We start from the raw sequence: 17309 nt of genomic DNA, 5'->3' as shown, positions 1-17309 counted from the left end.
ACACAGTTTAGGAATGAGGAACAACTTTCTGCTAAAACAAAGTCATGAGAGGTCCATAGCCCTTGGTAGGGTCCCTCTGCAGTGGAGAAAAGAGGGAAAACCCCTTGTTCCCTTAATTGTTCATTTTCTTCCTCTTTATTCATGGACTAGTTTTGTCTGACTGGAAATCCAGAAATAGAGATTAACTGCATTTAAGCAATTTGGGCTATAGACTAGCAGCAGAAATAAGTAGTTTCTTATCAGCCCTTTTTTACTATGAAAAATGACTGTAGATTAGCCTTCAGTGATTTGCTGTACCTATACATACATAAAAAATATTGAACCTATAACTTGACTTTTTGTTTCTAGAACATGAGACACACTGGGAAACACACATCCCTGAAGAACAGAGAGAGAACCAAGTGTTTAGGATGTGACATTAGAAAGCTTGGAATGCTTTTAGAATGCTCTGGAAAACGAAACAGAACAAAAAACAAACCCACTACACCACCACCACAGCACATACCCCAGATTATGAGAACTGAGAAGCAGACTTTTTCCCATTAGCTTCCTCATCTTCTACCCCTGCCCTCTCAGCACTATGACTGAGCAACAAAGAGCAGATCTCATCTTCAGGCAGAGGAGCAAAACCCTTCCTCACATGAGGAGCAGAGGAAGGGAAGAATGAGAAATATGAGGTTAGTGAGAGAGAGAATCAGTCCTGTCTGGGCTGGGAGCCTGGGAAGGATCAGGTTGCTTCTGGAGCAAGCAGACCCTGGCATCAGCTGGATGTCCACTTCCCTGACAGTGGGATGAGCGAGTCAGACCAACTATCACAGGTATTTGAGAAGAAAGGATTTGGGTTTTACACACAGTTTGTATTCATTTTGATCCATCCTCTTATGATTAGCATGAAATACACTCACTAGGAGAGCCTACCAGTACAAGAGGGAAGTATCCACTGTCAAACCAGGTTCTTGACCTGCCTAACTTGAATTTTTCAGCCTTAGAGTTTTGAACTCTATGACTTAGCAGAAGTGGAATTTCCAAGTAAAGAATTGTGGTGATTTAGGCATTATGTTGCACTCCAAAAGACTGGGGACAACCAGTCAGATGATAGAACATTAGAACTATTAGAACAGAAACACAGAAACAAAATTCAAAGCAAGCAGGTAAGAAAGTCTGTGGTACTGCCAGTTATTGTCTCCTACCTCCGAGGACAGATGATCCAAAAAGTGCCTGCAGGAGGAAAATATTTTACAGGTGTTGGGTATTGGCATATATCTATTCTTCTCAAAAATCTTCAAGTGAAAATTAACTCCAAATCAGTTCTTATTGAAGGTTATTATAAAGAGATGGGTTTGTTCCTCTGATGTGCTTGACAGACTTGAGGCAGTCTGTGATCTTTGCTTGACTTTCACACTGTGCCTAAGCAAAGGGTGCTCTCTGTGAATGACTTTCTTCTACCTTTGGACTCAAAAAGATAATGGATAAAAATAAATACAGGATCACAACCTCAACTTGAGCCTACTTTTCAGTGTTTTCAGGAGATCACTGTAAATCTTTTCCCCCTGAATTGCCTCACCATAAGTAACATATGTAAAACAGAATTAGGACCTTTGTCTGAGTAAGGAATGCCTTGATTTAATTTGTAAAGAAGGATATGGTGCAAGGAAAATATCCTTCACAGTTCTCAAACTGTATTTAGACTCAGAGTAGATCCCATAAGATTGAGTGAAAAAATTCCCATTAGCATAAATCTTTGATCATCTCTCTTAAATACAAACAAACAAGGATACAAGAATCCCCATCAATCTGTTCTGAGTTTTCACATAAGTTACTGCACACTCTAAGAAACCACAATACCTATTCTTTGGATCTGATGATTGCAAGATTGTCCCCTTATATATTGGTTAGAATACTTATGTCAGACCCCAAGTTTGCAACTCAGAATTTGTGCCATGAAACTGAAACTCCCCATGACTTTTTGTTTCCTTTTTATAAGGAAACTATTGCTATTTTTTACAATGAACTCTACTGCCTGAAGACAGAAATTATTTTTAATAAAGCCACTTGCCAAGTTAGCATATGATTAATCCATACTTACATCAATTAAAGAAAGCACTAAAGAATTTTTTTGCCTCCAAGGAATGCCATGGTTACAGAATATCTCCTCTAGAAGATAAAAGCTGTGACATTACATGCACAGGCTCCTCTCAGTCAGAAGATTCCCCATAAAAACAAACCTTTTGTGAATCAGTAAAGAGCCAGGGGGTTGCTGGGCATCCTCTGCTGTGCTGGCACCCAGGAGAAAGGATGACAAAGAGAAGAACCTCTTCCTTCCCTCCCAGGGAGCAGAAAGGGCTCTGGGCAGCCAGCCCCTCTGCCCACGAGTGGAATTTCAGTCAGTGCAAGGCTGATGGGGGCGGGGGAGGCGTGACTGCCCTCCCAGTGGGGTAGGGACTGCTCAGGGCTCACTCTGTCCCTCCTGTGGGCAATCACCAGACACACCTCTCTGCTCCCCAGGAAAGCTCCTACTATGTCCTGCACATTCCCTCCCTGCACTGGGATGATAAGTTCTTAGCCTTCCTTAAGTTCCTCAGGAGGGAAGAAACTGAGTAGTATGTAAGGAACAAAGTCAGCTGATGGGGGAAGAAATGCACAGCAGATAAGATAATCTGTTGCCTTAATATTATGCTATTAATTGTACTAGAACAAAGTTGAAAGAAGAAAAATTAGTGAGGTAATTCCTCAGAGAAAACAAGCATTTTTTTTGCTTAATTTAATTTGTTTTCATGTCAGACAGTCTGTTTCACTGCACCAAAAGCGTTAGAAAGACAATAACACTGGTCTTAAGAGGCCTTTGAGCTAAGAAAAAAAGAACAGGCATTTTAAATAAGGAATTAATACATTAGTACAGAATTATTATTAATTGAAATACCCAGTTCTGTACTTGCTGCTTTTCATTTGATCTTACCTTACACAGCATTCTGAAGAACACACAAGCTGAATATTTAAAGAATTGACACACCAAAGAAATTCTGCATTTTTAAGCTTTAGTCACATGGATACTCATAAATTTAGTAAATTCAAAATAATAAAAATAAAATAATTGTAGTGAATTCTCTGCCTGAACTTTACTTGAATTCAGCCTTGGGTTCACAATAATCACAGCAACTTCCTCAGACTCAGCACCATCCAGTCAAAGGGACCACACAGTGCTTGAATAGGCACTGACAGAGGACACACTGTTGTATTTACATTAGTGCCTCACTTAAGGGTCTAAGTGTGCTCCCTCTGGCATCTGCCAGACCTCCTGGCTTGGATCCAGGAGACCATAATAGCAATGCCAGTAACAATTATGGGTGATACACCCTTTATTCCCAAAGAACCATTATCACTGATATTAAATATTTACACAGTAGTGACTACAACCCCCAGGTTTGGCATTCTGCTTCACTGTCCAACAGATAAAGAGCTTCTTCACAGGGAGTTCACTGCACTTGGGGTGAGGAAAATAATGTGAGAAAAACAAACAAAAGAAGAAAGGGCAAGTCCCAGATAGTCAGTCTTGCAATACACTTCCATCTTATTCTCCTGGAACTTTCTGACCAGCATAGTAGGGAATAATTCTAAAGCATCAGTATGGTATTTCAGAAAATACTAAACAGTTGTGCTAGTTTTCAAGACTGTGGCTGAGCCACGAGAAGTTTGCTGAGGAGTTTTCATCTCAGGACTATGCAAACATTATAAAGACAAACATATACCATGGACAGTGAGTCACAGAGTTTGTCTCTTGTAACTTGCTGCTGAGTTTGTCTCTTGTAACCACGACATACACATAGCTTCTGAGATTTACAGCTCAGAAACCTGCTGTGAGGACAATACCAGCTGCCATTCTTTGTGGGAACACACTAACACCTGTTTGTTTTTCCCCCCCAAAATTAAGGTGTTAACGTTACGAGCAATGCCACTATAATCCCCTGTAACAGCATCAGGAAGTGGGAAACTCTGCTTCAGTCTCATACTCAGCATAAGGAGGTTCAACCCCATTCCTCTAGTTCCTATAGATCAGCTTTGGACAAGTAGAGACTTGGAAAGGCACTTCCACAGCCTGTCCTGGAGTGGTAGAGTGTGCAGTGATGAAGAGGAGGTTCTCTAGGGGGAAAAGCATAGCCAGAGGAGAGCTTGAGGCTGTGACATAACTGTTCATGGCACTCCACACTGAGCCAGGTTCAGAGCCTTGGAGTCACTCTCACACACAGAGTTAAAGGAAAACTTCTTTTAGTGAGACTTTTGCAGAGTGATACAGCCCTGAGCCCTTCAGCCACACAAGAGCAGCCAACAGCCTGTGTCCTGGGGTGGGCAAGCCTTTGAAAGTCACTGAAGAGGTTACTGAAGCTGCTCCTCCAGCTCATGTCCAAGGCTGTCTCTTTTTGTCAGGTCTGCTCCTAGAGGCTGCATTGAGGCATAGAGAACTTTTCAGTGTGCTCAGAGCACATTCCTACTTACACTGTTTCTATCACCTCACCCCAAACTGAGCACTATGGCTACTGCAGAAACAGCAGAAAAATACAGGGTTGTGTAGTGTGTTTAGGGCTATCCAGTTCACACAATTAAGTTTAAAATAAAATCTGGCTTGACTTCATAAAATCAGTTTTGAATGTTCTAATTCCATACAAGTCTTGTGTTGAATTTAACCTAATATGCCAAATAAACCACCATATAATCCTGTTAATCTGCAGCCACCAAGTGATCATCATTCCACCCTGGAGCCGGATTTACAGGAGATTAGAGTGGAGAGTCTCCAAGCTGGCTCAGAGACAAAAAGCAGTGTTAGGCACAGCAGCCCCATGGCCCCAGAGCTGCACGTGGGGCAGGGCACAGGACAGAACCAGACCTGAGACCTCACACTGGGCTGGGGGTTTGTACTGTGTGGGTGCAGCAGTCTCACCACTGTGCTCCTACAGGCACTGCAGGGGTAGCTGCAGATTGGAAAAATAGGCTGGGGACAGACTGCACTGAAATAAGTCTGAAGGAATTTTCCTATTGACAAGACATTATGGTGAAAATGTTGAGCCAGTAGGGTAAGGATCAAGGGCTGCTAAACCCACGTTGGTTAAATTAATCTGAGCTTAGATATATCCTGAAAGGACAAGCCACAGCTGAAAAAACTCAGGTATTTAACTCAGTGATTAATCTCTGATCTCCAGGGACAGCGTGCTCATGTACTTGATGAGTCCTGTACCAGAATGAATTCTCTGTGGAAACGCACAAGAACTTGATTCAGAGAAAAAACTTTGATGAAATGAAGAAATTTCATGGGCTTCAATATTCACTCAAATATATTTGCAGCCCAGCCACATGCTCTTACTTTCCACAGGGAATCTTTTTCTGTATATGTCTGGACCTTGGGCTGAACCAGAACACGCCATACTTGATCCTGGAGCACAGACCAAGGAGAAGAAGATAACTGGAAAGATAAGTAAAAGCCCAAACCTTTTTTCAGTGTATAATATTTATACTTTGAACAATAGAAGACCTGGCCTTTAAAATTAATTTGGTTTCTATTTCAACAGCCATGTAACTATGCACAAATACTTAATTGAGAATATAAAAAGGACAAGCTATATCCATTATTTTGTAACAAAACATCCATTTGACAGATATCCCTGCTCCTATTAGTATTTACATTGTTTGTGGTTTTTCCTTCTTCTCAGGAAGCATATCTATCCCTAAAGCAGAGTTTAGTCTTGCATGAGAAATTCCTTTCTAACAGTCCTCTCTGATCCTACTAAATACATGCTAATGTGAGAGGTAGCAGTACTGGAGCAGACTATGATAATAAATATGCTCCATTTTGTGTCATGTGATGAACTAAGATTTTGTGGAATACAAATATGCCTCTGGGATTTTATGGCAAATGTTAAGTTTTATTCAAGAATAAATTGTGGTTAATTATCTGTCTCAAAGGATGGCAGTTCTGGGGTTCTTATGGCTTATTCAAACAGCTGTAATATCAGTTATTCAGCAGGGATAGTAATTAAAAAGAAATCCAATGGAAAAGATTCTTCCTGGAAGTTGTCTGTGTTCTGTAGGCAGGAACATAAACTTTTCACAGTTTTAAGGTATTTTATAAATAAAATAGAATAAAATAAATTTAAAAAGAAGTTTACTATTGCTCCACAATGTTGGTTTTTTTTTTACCTAGAAGCTCTATCCTGAGTTATTTGAACAGATTAATGGATTAACAGATGTGAAGATGGACATACAAATAGAAGAAAGACCTGGAATGTGAAGTGTACCAAGATAATTGTAGTAGGTATGTTAAAAAAAATATGCAAATCCAATAAATTAACCCAATAAAATTAAAGACAAACACATATATATGGAGAAATCAAAGTCCTATAAGAAGATAGTATTTAGTCATCTCATAAGGAATCTTGTCATACAAGCTTCAAACAGATCACAATCTATGCAACAGATATATATATAGATATATAGATATATAGATAGATATATAGATATATAGATATATAGATATATATACATACATACTCTATTTACACACAGGTGAAGAGGGCACAAAATGAAGATGGCACAAACCACCTACCTCCCCCTGGCACACATACACTCTTACCTTGCTCAGAATGCTCAGTTTATAATCCCAGCTTGTAAAATACACGAATATATGGGAAAAAAAGCAAGGGTGATTTTTAGATATATTATTCTACTTACAAAGGTTTTAATTCAGGCTGAAAATTATTCTCTTACTCATTTTCCCAACAAGTCTTCAGTCTTTCCTCTTCATCATTGCCAACCCTCTTTTATACTGTTTGTTCTGAGAGTGTTAGACCATCCTTAATTCAGATAAACTGACTAATTAAGCAAAGCTGTTCAGCTGCATTCCTCTGCTCAATTCTTCCTGGAAGGGGAAGAATTCAAGTCCACTCTGAGAGAAGTGGTCATACTTTTGTGGCTGTTGGAAAAAATGGAACAATTTCCTTGAACATTTTCCTATGAATATTGCTCTTGAAAGGAAAATTTAAATATCTTATCAATTATATTCAATTTAAAGAAAAAAACAACATAAGATTCTGCCTTTTATTCAGTATTTTCAACAGCAAAATTATTCAAAAAAGCCCTATTAAAAATGGTTTGTGATTTCTTTAGAAACATGATAAGTTAATCCTGGTTTCTTCATAATACCTCTTAGATTGCAGCATTAGTCTAGGGTAGGGATTTAGCTACTCTGAGATATAAATACAGATCTTTAAACACACAATCTAGAGAAATTTCCAATCTAGATTCTCAAAGAAAAATTGTATCTCTGAGATCTTTTCAATAATTTGTTCGTTTAATTCTTTAGCATTCAAGATTTCTATATGAGAGAGTGTTGGCCTTAAGAAGTGATTACAGGAGGAAGACTAATGGCAGCCTCAGCAGTAAGTCAAAGGGACATGATAATGGATGATTTGGCACTTGCAGTGCTGCCTCTGCAGCCCCTGCCAGGCTCTGGGTCCCCTGGGATGGGGGAGAGTTGTGCAGATGGATGGAAGCTCAGAACTGCTCAGGGTGTTGGAACGTCCAAGTTAGACACAGAGTCTGAAGGAGTTCAGTCTGGAGAAGAAGAGGCTTAGGAGTGAATTTAATTTCTGTCTTCCACTTCATGAGGGCAGGGGAGGTGAGAAAGGACATGAACAAATTCTTCCTTGAAGCAGAAAGGGAAATTCTTGTTGTATATATGAAAGATAATGGATGATTTAAAGAGGTACCCAGAGAAGATTCTGAGAAAACTGTTTTAGCCTTGAAGTTACTTCCACACTGCTACTCCAGAAATCTGGCCTAGGTGAAGCCCAGAGGTCCCTCCCAATCCAAGCTATTTCATGATTGTAAGACAAAACAATTTCAATAGATATAGCCTTTGACAACATAAATTATACAAATTCCATTAAGAAAATAAATTATACTACCAAAAGTGCTCTCTAATTGGCACTCTTCACTTTATTTTAGGTGTTTTCCTGTATATAAAGACCAAAAAAGCAGTCAGACTAATAAAACCAATGAAGACATTGTCACACTGACAACTGCCTCCTGTAGTTCCAGTCCAAATCTCTAGTCAGTGGTCAGCATGAGGACAGCACATGTGCAAATCTTAACTATTTCTGATTAAGTGTAGAAATCAAATCCAGTATTGAGGAAAACACATTAACAGCCACAGAATATTTCAGGCTGTTTGCCATTCCCCATTGGACTTTGAGCTACTGGATTTCTGGCTCATGCATATGTCAAGCTCACTGTCATAGGAACTTCCCACATTTGCAAGAAATGGTTAATCTGTTGTCTATTCCTAGATTTCATTCTTCCAAACATATTCTGCCTATCATACTTTGTTGTGGTTTTTTTTCTGCCACGCATGATAAGTCTGAAACAAAGAGTCTTCTGGTGGTATTTTATTTTAAACTTGAACTTTGCCAAAGTACAGTGAAAATTTTAGAACTCTTCTTTTATCCATATCCATATCCACCATCAAGTCCGTAGTTTGAGGAGTTAGTTCTAAGCAACTCACACAATTATTCTAGAAGTAATTGATTCATATGTTTAAACTACAAAGCTCTTTAAAATGTAGGAAATGATCAGGATATATATTCCAAGTTGATACTTAAATTACTTTGCATATCATTTAGTAATCTAAAAGACAAAACTGTCTGCTCATCTATTTATTAGGCAGATCACAAAAATACAATTCTCTGTCAACAAACTCCAGCTCAATTAGGTTTGGCCAAAAGCAGACTGAAGATTAGAGTTACCAGTTCCTATACATTTGACTGTGCTTGACATGTCTTTGATAAATTTTATGCACAACATGGATTCCATGACCTTACGTAATGTTTTGTTTCTGCTCCAATTTGTAGCTTCTCTGTACTGCAGTTAAAGCAAATTATTGGTACAGTCTGTAAACATAGCCTGTGATAAAGGTTTAGAAATAGTCTGAATGTTGGAGTTAGACAATTATAAACATTTTTCATATTAAAAGTTATTTTGCCAATGTAGATGATGAGTTGGAGTAGATCACAGAAAGAAAGCAAAGATCTTTTCCACCCTAATACTGGCATATTTATGGTTTCCTCTCTTACAATTATCTAATTTGCTCAGTTGGAGAGTTATTTATCATTATCTTTGTTTTCCTGCTATTTGTGTTTTCAGTCTTCTCTCTGTCTAGTCCAGTCATCTCCATCCTTCAATGCAGCTGGGCATCAATATATCACACATGCTTAGGAAGAGCCCTACCCACTGAATTCCTGACCTTTCTAATATAAAATTATCCAGCTGTCCTTGCTCCCAATGGTCTTAAGGGTCTTTTCCTACTTGCCTGATTCTGTGACAAGCAAGAAGCTGGGATGATGGCCCTCTTGGCAGCCCAGTGCCCTCTGCTGATGAGGACTCTCACAGCTCTTTAATCTTTCTCACTTGGTTCCTAATTACCCATCTCCCCTTTCCTCCCCTCTCTGCCCACAGGCAGCTTTCTTGCCTCCAGGGGTTCAGCTCCTTCTATTGCCATTCCCAAACTGCTCTGGAATTTGCAAATGTTCATTTCTGCTCTGTGCTGCTCAGCAGCCAAGGTCCCTGTGTCTCAGCTGCCATCATCACTGTGCTGCTCAGCCAGCAGCTTGCCAGCAGCAATATTTTGATTTTGTGTATATCCATGTAGAATTGAGGAGAGACTTCTCCCTCTGATAGAAATGAACCTAGAGAGGACCTACAATTACCTTTTAAATTCAAGAAGTCTTCAGGCTGGGAAATTATACATATATTAGATGATTGATTTACATATAATTTAAATATATGGATAATTTTACCCTTATCAACAAACCTTATTTAGAGATGAGGAAATTGAGGCATAGCAGTTATAAAACTCTCAATTCTGATATTCACTATCATGCCATACTGCACAAAAACTAACTGGACAGAGGTTCAAAGGCCATGAGCACTTACTGGCCTCTCCTGCATTTCTAGCTCAAAGTGTCTCCTTTGGGTACATAAAAAAGGGAAATTTAAGATCAAACTCAAAATCAGAGTTTCTCTCAAAAAAAAAAAAAAAAAAAAAAATAAAATAAAATACAGTATGTGAAGAAAAAAGCAAAGTGCAAGCCAAAGGTGGAAATATGACCCTTAGATCAAGAAATAGGCTTTTGTTAAAATTTGAAATATAAGCCAGAATAAATGCCTACTCTTCATTAAAGAGCACCCCAACACATCTTTCTTGAGAAGGGCATCACATGGAACTATAACAGCGTACCATGAACTCTTAAAATGTGAAAAAATAAACAACACATTCTGAGTCCCCATTTGGGTTCCTTTCAAATCATGCTCTCTGCTTTGTGTATGTTGGATTTCTCCTGGTTTGTCAGAAAATAGCTTGGGAGGGTCACTTGAAGTCTCAGAGAATTGGTGTCTGCACAACCAGGGCTTCTAGAGAAATCCTTGGCATCCTTCCTCAGCCTCTTGTGAACACACATTCATTTTCTTTGGTGCAGTCAGTGCCTATATGCTATTTTCTTTCCTTTGTTTTCCTTTCAGAAAGGGGTCTGTATTTCATGTTTTCTGCTCCAGGGAGAGATCTCCCAGGGCACTGTCCCTCCTCATGCAATGTGCAGGGTAACACATCTGATTTTTCCTTTAAGGATAGAGGCAGAGTAGGAAAACTGTGGAAGATTCTGGCAGGAAACAATGTCTAGACTTCACACACCTCTGTTTTCAGTCTGTGCAGGCTGCTCCCATCTATGAGTAAATCATGGTCATCCAACTTACTTCAGTGTCTTGCTTACGTATGGAGCTTCTTCATTCTTTGAATTCACTTCTCATCCAGGCAGGCCTAGTGGCCTATTTTTTGTGTTTAATCACAATTGAGAGGTGATAATTTCCCTTGATTATCTGTAGATATGACTCATTGAATATTAGGGCACTTTGTAAGCACATCTGTCACGGTATTGACTTCCTTCTAGAACTCAGACTGGTTAGTCAGACTCAGCATTAGTAAAGACATAAGAAAACATGTTTACTAGAAATTTAACTGTTCTTAAGTCTTAGACATGTCTAAGAAAATATGGGCACAAGTTAATGCGATTATCAGGCTGGAAACACCTGCAGGTCCCTAAAACCCAGGTGCTGTGACTGTGGGCTGGCTGGGATAACTGATTGCCTGCTGAACTCAGAGCTGGCACTGTGAGTGGTGCATTCACTCACTTTAATAATGCCCAAAATGCACAGAAGGACAAGGGCCCAGGGGAACCACTCTCTCCCTTTTCCCATCTCTGTAAGATAAAAGTACAGATTGGAAAGAAATTGCCCATACAGAAGAGGCATTGATACAGCAAAATAAGGACTGTCCATGCTCTCCCTCACCTCACCTACACCTTATGATTGCATGGCAAAATACTCAGTAACTCAGAAGTTAATGTTGAATGTACCACTTACATTGTTGGGTGATCTCTTTATATATGTACTATGCTTTAGTGTTTAACTGTAAAGTCATATACTGCTTCAATTCTACAGTGCAGATATTCAATCTCCCACCAGTCTTGACCTTCTATTAGTGTTCTAAATATGTCTTTATTCATAGGGCCTTTTGGCTTTATGAATCTCTGATCTTTTAGCCTGTTATGTTTTTGTGAATGACAGTTTTTGAAATAAAAATACCTGTAGATATTGTAAAATTTACTCATATTGCCTAGGAACTTTCAGACACATCCAAAATGAATACCAGGAGGGATTTTTTTACAAAAAGGTAATTTTTGGGAATCACAGAACAGCCTGGGTTGGAAGGGATATCAGAGGACTGTCTGGTACAGCCTTTCATGAGAAAGGAAGCCCAGGTGAGATTGTCTAGCATCCTGTTCATTTGCAGCTTGAAAGCTTCCAATGATGGGAGCTCTACCATGTGGTGAGGCTGTTCCCATAATTGATTTTCACTATGAAAGATTTCTTTCTCGTACAGAAACTTGCCCTGGAACAACTACCATCCCTTGCCCCTTCTCTATGTGACTCCTTGAGAAGGGAGAGCTTCTGCCCTCTTTGTAGCCATGCTTCAAAAACTGAAATTCTCTGGTGAAGCTCTTCCTTGAAGCTTTTCCAGGGGGAAACTCCTTCAGTCATTTCTCACAGGGCAGATTTTCCAGCCCTTTGATCATCAAATGTATAATCTCAAAATTATAGCCACCATGCAATTGAAACACAGCCTGGTTTGAGTCAAGTCTTGCTTGCTGTTGTTGCATAACAAGAGTAACATATGCCTGTTTGTATAAAGCTGGACTCCTGTATTATCCATTGCCCTTCTGGTAATAGCTTCCCAAGCACAGTGGTTAGTAGATGAAATATTATAGATTACAGGTTAAGATACGAGGTGTATGACTGATTGTTGCTTCTGTGGGATCAACAGATTTTGCCAGAAGATGAAATGTAATTAATATTACAAATTGCCCAATAAAACAGTCATGTAATAGAGCTCAAGGAGAGAAAAGTAGGAAATAACAATATTTATATATTGAAATACATACAAAAGGAGTTAGTTCTTTGTTTTTATATAAATAATCCTGCCCCACTTTATAGATAATAAAACCATAAACTTTGCTTGCAGTGCCATGACTTTCTTTTATATGCAATTCTTCCCTTTGACATCAACAACCATATAGTAAAATTACATTTGAGCTTCTACTTCATGAAAAGTGATTCCTCATTTGTACTTTTCCATGAGGTAACAAATGCAGATTGCAGCTGGACTTCATCTCCTATTTCCAGATTAAAAATAAGCACAGTCCTTCAACTTTGGTGGAAGATACCAGTAATTGTCTAAGAGTGTTTTGGGACTGGAATTTCATGGGGATAGTTATCACTGAGGTCATATTAAATAGTGAATAATAGACTTTCCCTTGAGATTTTGCAAGTTACTGATTAATATAGTACCTAACTCATTCTCACTGAGTTTTTATCAATTAAGGTCTGTAAATATCACTTGTGGAATAGCCTGCAAATTGTAAAAGTTACATCATTTTAACATGTCAGATACTCTAGACTTAAAATTTTCTATGGCTTAATACATTGTTATATTTTGTATATGACAATTGCAATCATGTGTTTCAAGACTGATCAATATTAAAATATATAATTCACTTATATTTTACATTATATAATGCATTTTTTATATGTTGCATTACATAAATGTTACCATTTCTTCTGGGAACTATATTCTGCAGTTTTCAACTACAGAACTCAAATTATTGGCTGAATCCTACAGTTTCCTGGCAATTACTTCATTTACTTCATTTGACTCTAAAAATATTAAGATAGAAATGAAAGGTATTTAGGAGCAAAGTTAACTATACTTTTCAGTCTCATTGGACAGTGAAATATTTCTCCAAGAAAATAATGCAAGGAGATTACTGTTATGTCAGCTCTCCAGGTGACCATTTCAATACTCTGGGTGAACTTCCCAGTTGGATATTCCTTAAGAAAATGCTACCACCAGCTCCTCAGAGAGTTTCAGCCCCTTCAGGCTGCATACACTTGTTTTACCAAATAACAATCCTGTCTCCAGTTTCCACCTGAGGCACAAGAGTCCTTGAGCCAAATACCCATTCCAAGGTCTAGTAATGACCCCTCAAACTGACACAATCCTCTCCAAAATTTGAATCTTCTCAATTGCTGGTGATCTTGGGTTTACAGGTGACTGATGCAAACAACCAGATGAATAGACAGTCTTTGGATGGAATTTTTAATATTCAATTTTTTTTCTATTCAGGATAGGAACAAGAAAGTAAAGATCGTTTAGAAATGGTCCCCTTTCCAAAATGCAATGATCTTTCTGTTCACCCTTCACATCTGATTCTCTTTTAGAAGCCCAGAATAGCCAAGTCTCACTCCTTTATCAGGCTGCTGTAAGCACAGCTTAATTCTCTGCTGAATTTTTGTCTGGCTGAGAATCAACCCCTCTTTATTATTTTTATTCTCTCTCAGCAAATTCTTTCTCTTCAAGATATACTCATCTCTTTGTTAACATCTACTTTCTTTGTCAATATCTTGATAATGTTCCACTGTTCTAAGACCACTTCTGAGGGAAAAACAATTTTTTCCCTGATTTATGCTAACTCCTGACAATTCAGGTACTTTTTTTGGCATGATGCAATTTTTAATATTTTTTTCCTGTTGTAGGAGTACTGTTTCACTGTGTCAGGCAGTATCACTGAATGGGGCAGTTATGGGACTTGGACTGAAGGAAAAGAGGGGAGCAGAGGAAAGCATAAAAGTAAAAGTATAAACTATTTAGGTAAAAATAGGAACACTTCCCTTTATCTGTCTGCATTGAAAATACACTTTCAGAGATGCTGCAGTCAGAAAAGGGCTCATAGGTGCACTCCTGACACTGAACAAATAGGATCAAGGTGTAAAAGTTTATCTGCATTGATAACAAAATTCTTCATCCTCTGTTTCAGCTGCTGAGTCTATTCAGCAGTCTATCATTCTAGTCAGAATGATAATGTCATAATTCTTTACTGCAATGTTTTTGGAAGAAAGCCCCAGTTAAGAGATTAGAAGTTTGTACAAGCCTTGGCCACACAATTTCTCCCTGAATTAATATATCTTCTTATCTCCTGCTCTTCTTAGAATAACAAGAAACCACTTCAGTGGTTTCCCATATCCTCAAGAGCATCCAGTGATTGTGTTGTGGCCTGTCCTCTGCAAGCATGGCAGACAGATTTACCTCCATAATTTTTTCCTGGTTCTCAATGAAAGTTTAGTCCAAATGAAGATATGTTCAGAAATTTTCTTTTTAAAGAAAATCTATTAAAGTGTTCCTGCCAAATACTACCAAGGAAATAAAGTAATCAAGAAAATGAAAATAAACCATATTTTAAGAGAAATATGACAGTAGTTTTTTTGTGTTAATAGAGGAGTTACAGATCTGTGGTGAACAGGTAGAATGCATCTCTGAACATTGGAAAATGAGGAAGAACTTCTTTACTGTGATGGCAGCAGAGCACGGGAGCAGGCTGCCCAGAGTGATTGTGGAGTCTCCTTCCCTGGAGATGTTAAAAAGCTGTCAGGACACAATCCTGAGGAACATGGCCCTTCTTGAGCAGGGAGGTTGGACTAGTGGTGCCTTCCAACCTTCCCTTTCTGCGATTCTTTCACTCAGGTCCACATCCATGTCTGCTACTTTCCTTGGGGCACTTCCACCACATTACATGTCTTGAATTTCTTCCTCTTACACAGAGTAAATGACACAAATAGCAAATACAAACATCAAGATTAAAAAAAAGTACCCATTCCTTTTTCCAATGAGTGATACAAAGACTATATATTAGTTTCAGGAAACAACTGCCTGGGGAAGACCTTTTTTCCTGCCTTATGCAACTCTGAACCTCTTGTGGCTGTACAGCATGACGTCAAGATACTCTGAGTGGCTTTGATCTATGAATTCTAATCCTACAGCAAACAGATCTCATTTCATCCCCTTCTCTTGCTAGAGAGAAATCTGCTGATGCCAAAATGACTGTGACAGCCAAGGGGCAGAGGCAGCAAGCTCCTGTCTAAATTATTACCCTTTTTTTCCCACCATTAGAATATTTCAAAAATGCCGGAAAACACTGGAAGCAAATAAAGTTAGTGACATCATGTTAATTTGGTCTAAGACAGTCCTTTCTTACCAGGTATCTGGTATATATTATAGTTAATGTCCACTTCAAGCCATCTTATAAGGATAAATATTTTGAATGAAAGTGAAGAACACAGAATTAAAATAAAGAGACCAGGCAAAAATATAAAATTAGATATTTTTTATTTATTAACAGGAAATACAAATCTTCTGAATTGTTCAAATGCTGAACTTCAGCAAGGAGAAATTTCCATGGGTTCACATTTAGTTGATATTTGCATGCTTTACTAGGTCTAATTTGTATAAATGAAAATTGCTCTTTAAATAGAAGCAGTAAGGTTAAAAGAGGACAAATTTCAACATAATAACATGTTGGTGTAGGGCTGTCCATTTACTCTGTCAAGATGAGGAACATTCTCTCTCTAAGTGCACCAAGTGGCTGTTGTGGCAGACACGGCATGGAAGAAGCTGAGCAGTAACAGGAGTAGGAAATTTCCACAGAACTGGCAGGTCAGATTTAATCACAAGACCTCAAAAAGTGAGTGTTGCTGGACAGAAAGCATGGATAGTGAAGCTGGGAATAAAATAATTCCACATAAAGTCTTCTAGTGAAACCCCTGTCGATTCATTAGCAAGGATTAAATCAAATTCTCTCTGATGGGTTTTCCTGACTGTTCTCCAAGGGCCCCAAAACCCAGCTCTGCAAGGAAATGCCCCAGTTACAGCATTTGGCAGCTCACAGGTTGAGTTTGGTTGTATGTATTTTGTTAATTAATTTGAACAATTTTCCAGAAAATGAGGGCTTTTGATATGTTTTAAATTTCAAATTTATCCTTTAGAACAGCCTTTCTATGTAGCATCACAGAATCACAGAATATCCTGATTTGAAGTAACTCACCATCAAATCCAGCTCCTGGCCTTTCACAGGACATCCCTGAAGCTTGATGCAACTTCATTACAAAAGAGAATATGGACAAAACAATTGCATGTGCTGTGTGTCCCTGATGCCTCCCTGGGTGCTCCTGTCACACAAATCATACAGGTGACTTGTTTTCAACCTGCTCCTCCTTAGGGCAGCGCTGAGCCATCGTGGCATTTCTGCTTTTGGCACCTGAGGCAGCTCAGATGCCCACATTTGGCACTGGGCAGATCTGCACCAGGACATAAGAAGCACAGCATTTTATTTGTTACACACAGGTTCCAAAACAGCTGGAGGTAGAGCCCTTCTTTTACCTTGAAAGCATTTGTGAAACGTTAAATATATAAATAGTTTTATATACTTTTATATATACATATATATATGCTTTTATATAATACTTTTAACTTTTAGTTTTTAAGTTTCCTAACAACAAAGAATTTACCTGGCTGTTAACGTGGCCCCATCTGTCTCTTACAACTGAGTCACACAACATTGAGTTCTCTTTGAGTAGATTTGTATCTTACATGTAATTATGAAGTGCAGCTCTGGAGAGAGACAGAAAGCAGACAGATCTTTTTCATTTGTACAATATCAAAAACAGCAGGGCTTCAGGTTTGTGAGCCTGTGATTTGTGATGAATTTCTGATTCACCTATGAATGAAAATCAGACAACATATGAATCCTGGGACTATTGAAACCAGTGGATGTTTTGGGACTGGCATCAGTTACATAGTGACTTCTGCATCTTTTCTCACATTT

At 38.6% G+C, this 17309-nt stretch overlaps 1 protein-coding gene across 4 annotated transcripts in view; it reads right to left on the bottom strand.

The window, feature by feature from the left end:
• Window positions 1-2392, bottom strand: part of SLC2A9 (solute carrier family 2 member 9) — a 98421-nt gene extending 96029 nt beyond the window's left edge. For 2 of the 4 annotated variants that reach the window (XM_056490361.1, XM_056490362.1), the window contains exon 1: window positions 2226-2392. The gene's annotated coding sequence lies outside the window, so the exon portion shown is untranslated. Of the gene's footprint in view, window positions 1-1190; window positions 1398-2225 lie in introns of those variants that run through there. The other 2 variants (XM_056490363.1, XM_056490364.1) reach the window with 2 other exon arrangements.
• Window positions 2393-17309: the final 14917 nt, after the last annotated feature.

This window comes from Oenanthe melanoleuca, chromosome 4 (genome assembly GCF_029582105.1).
Source record: "Oenanthe melanoleuca isolate GR-GAL-2019-014 chromosome 4, OMel1.0, whole genome shotgun sequence".
Taxonomy (NCBI): Eukaryota; Metazoa; Chordata; class Aves; order Passeriformes; family Muscicapidae; genus Oenanthe; species Oenanthe melanoleuca.
Note: the sequence above shows the minus strand (reverse complement) of the source record. Positions and strands in the feature narration are given on the sequence as shown.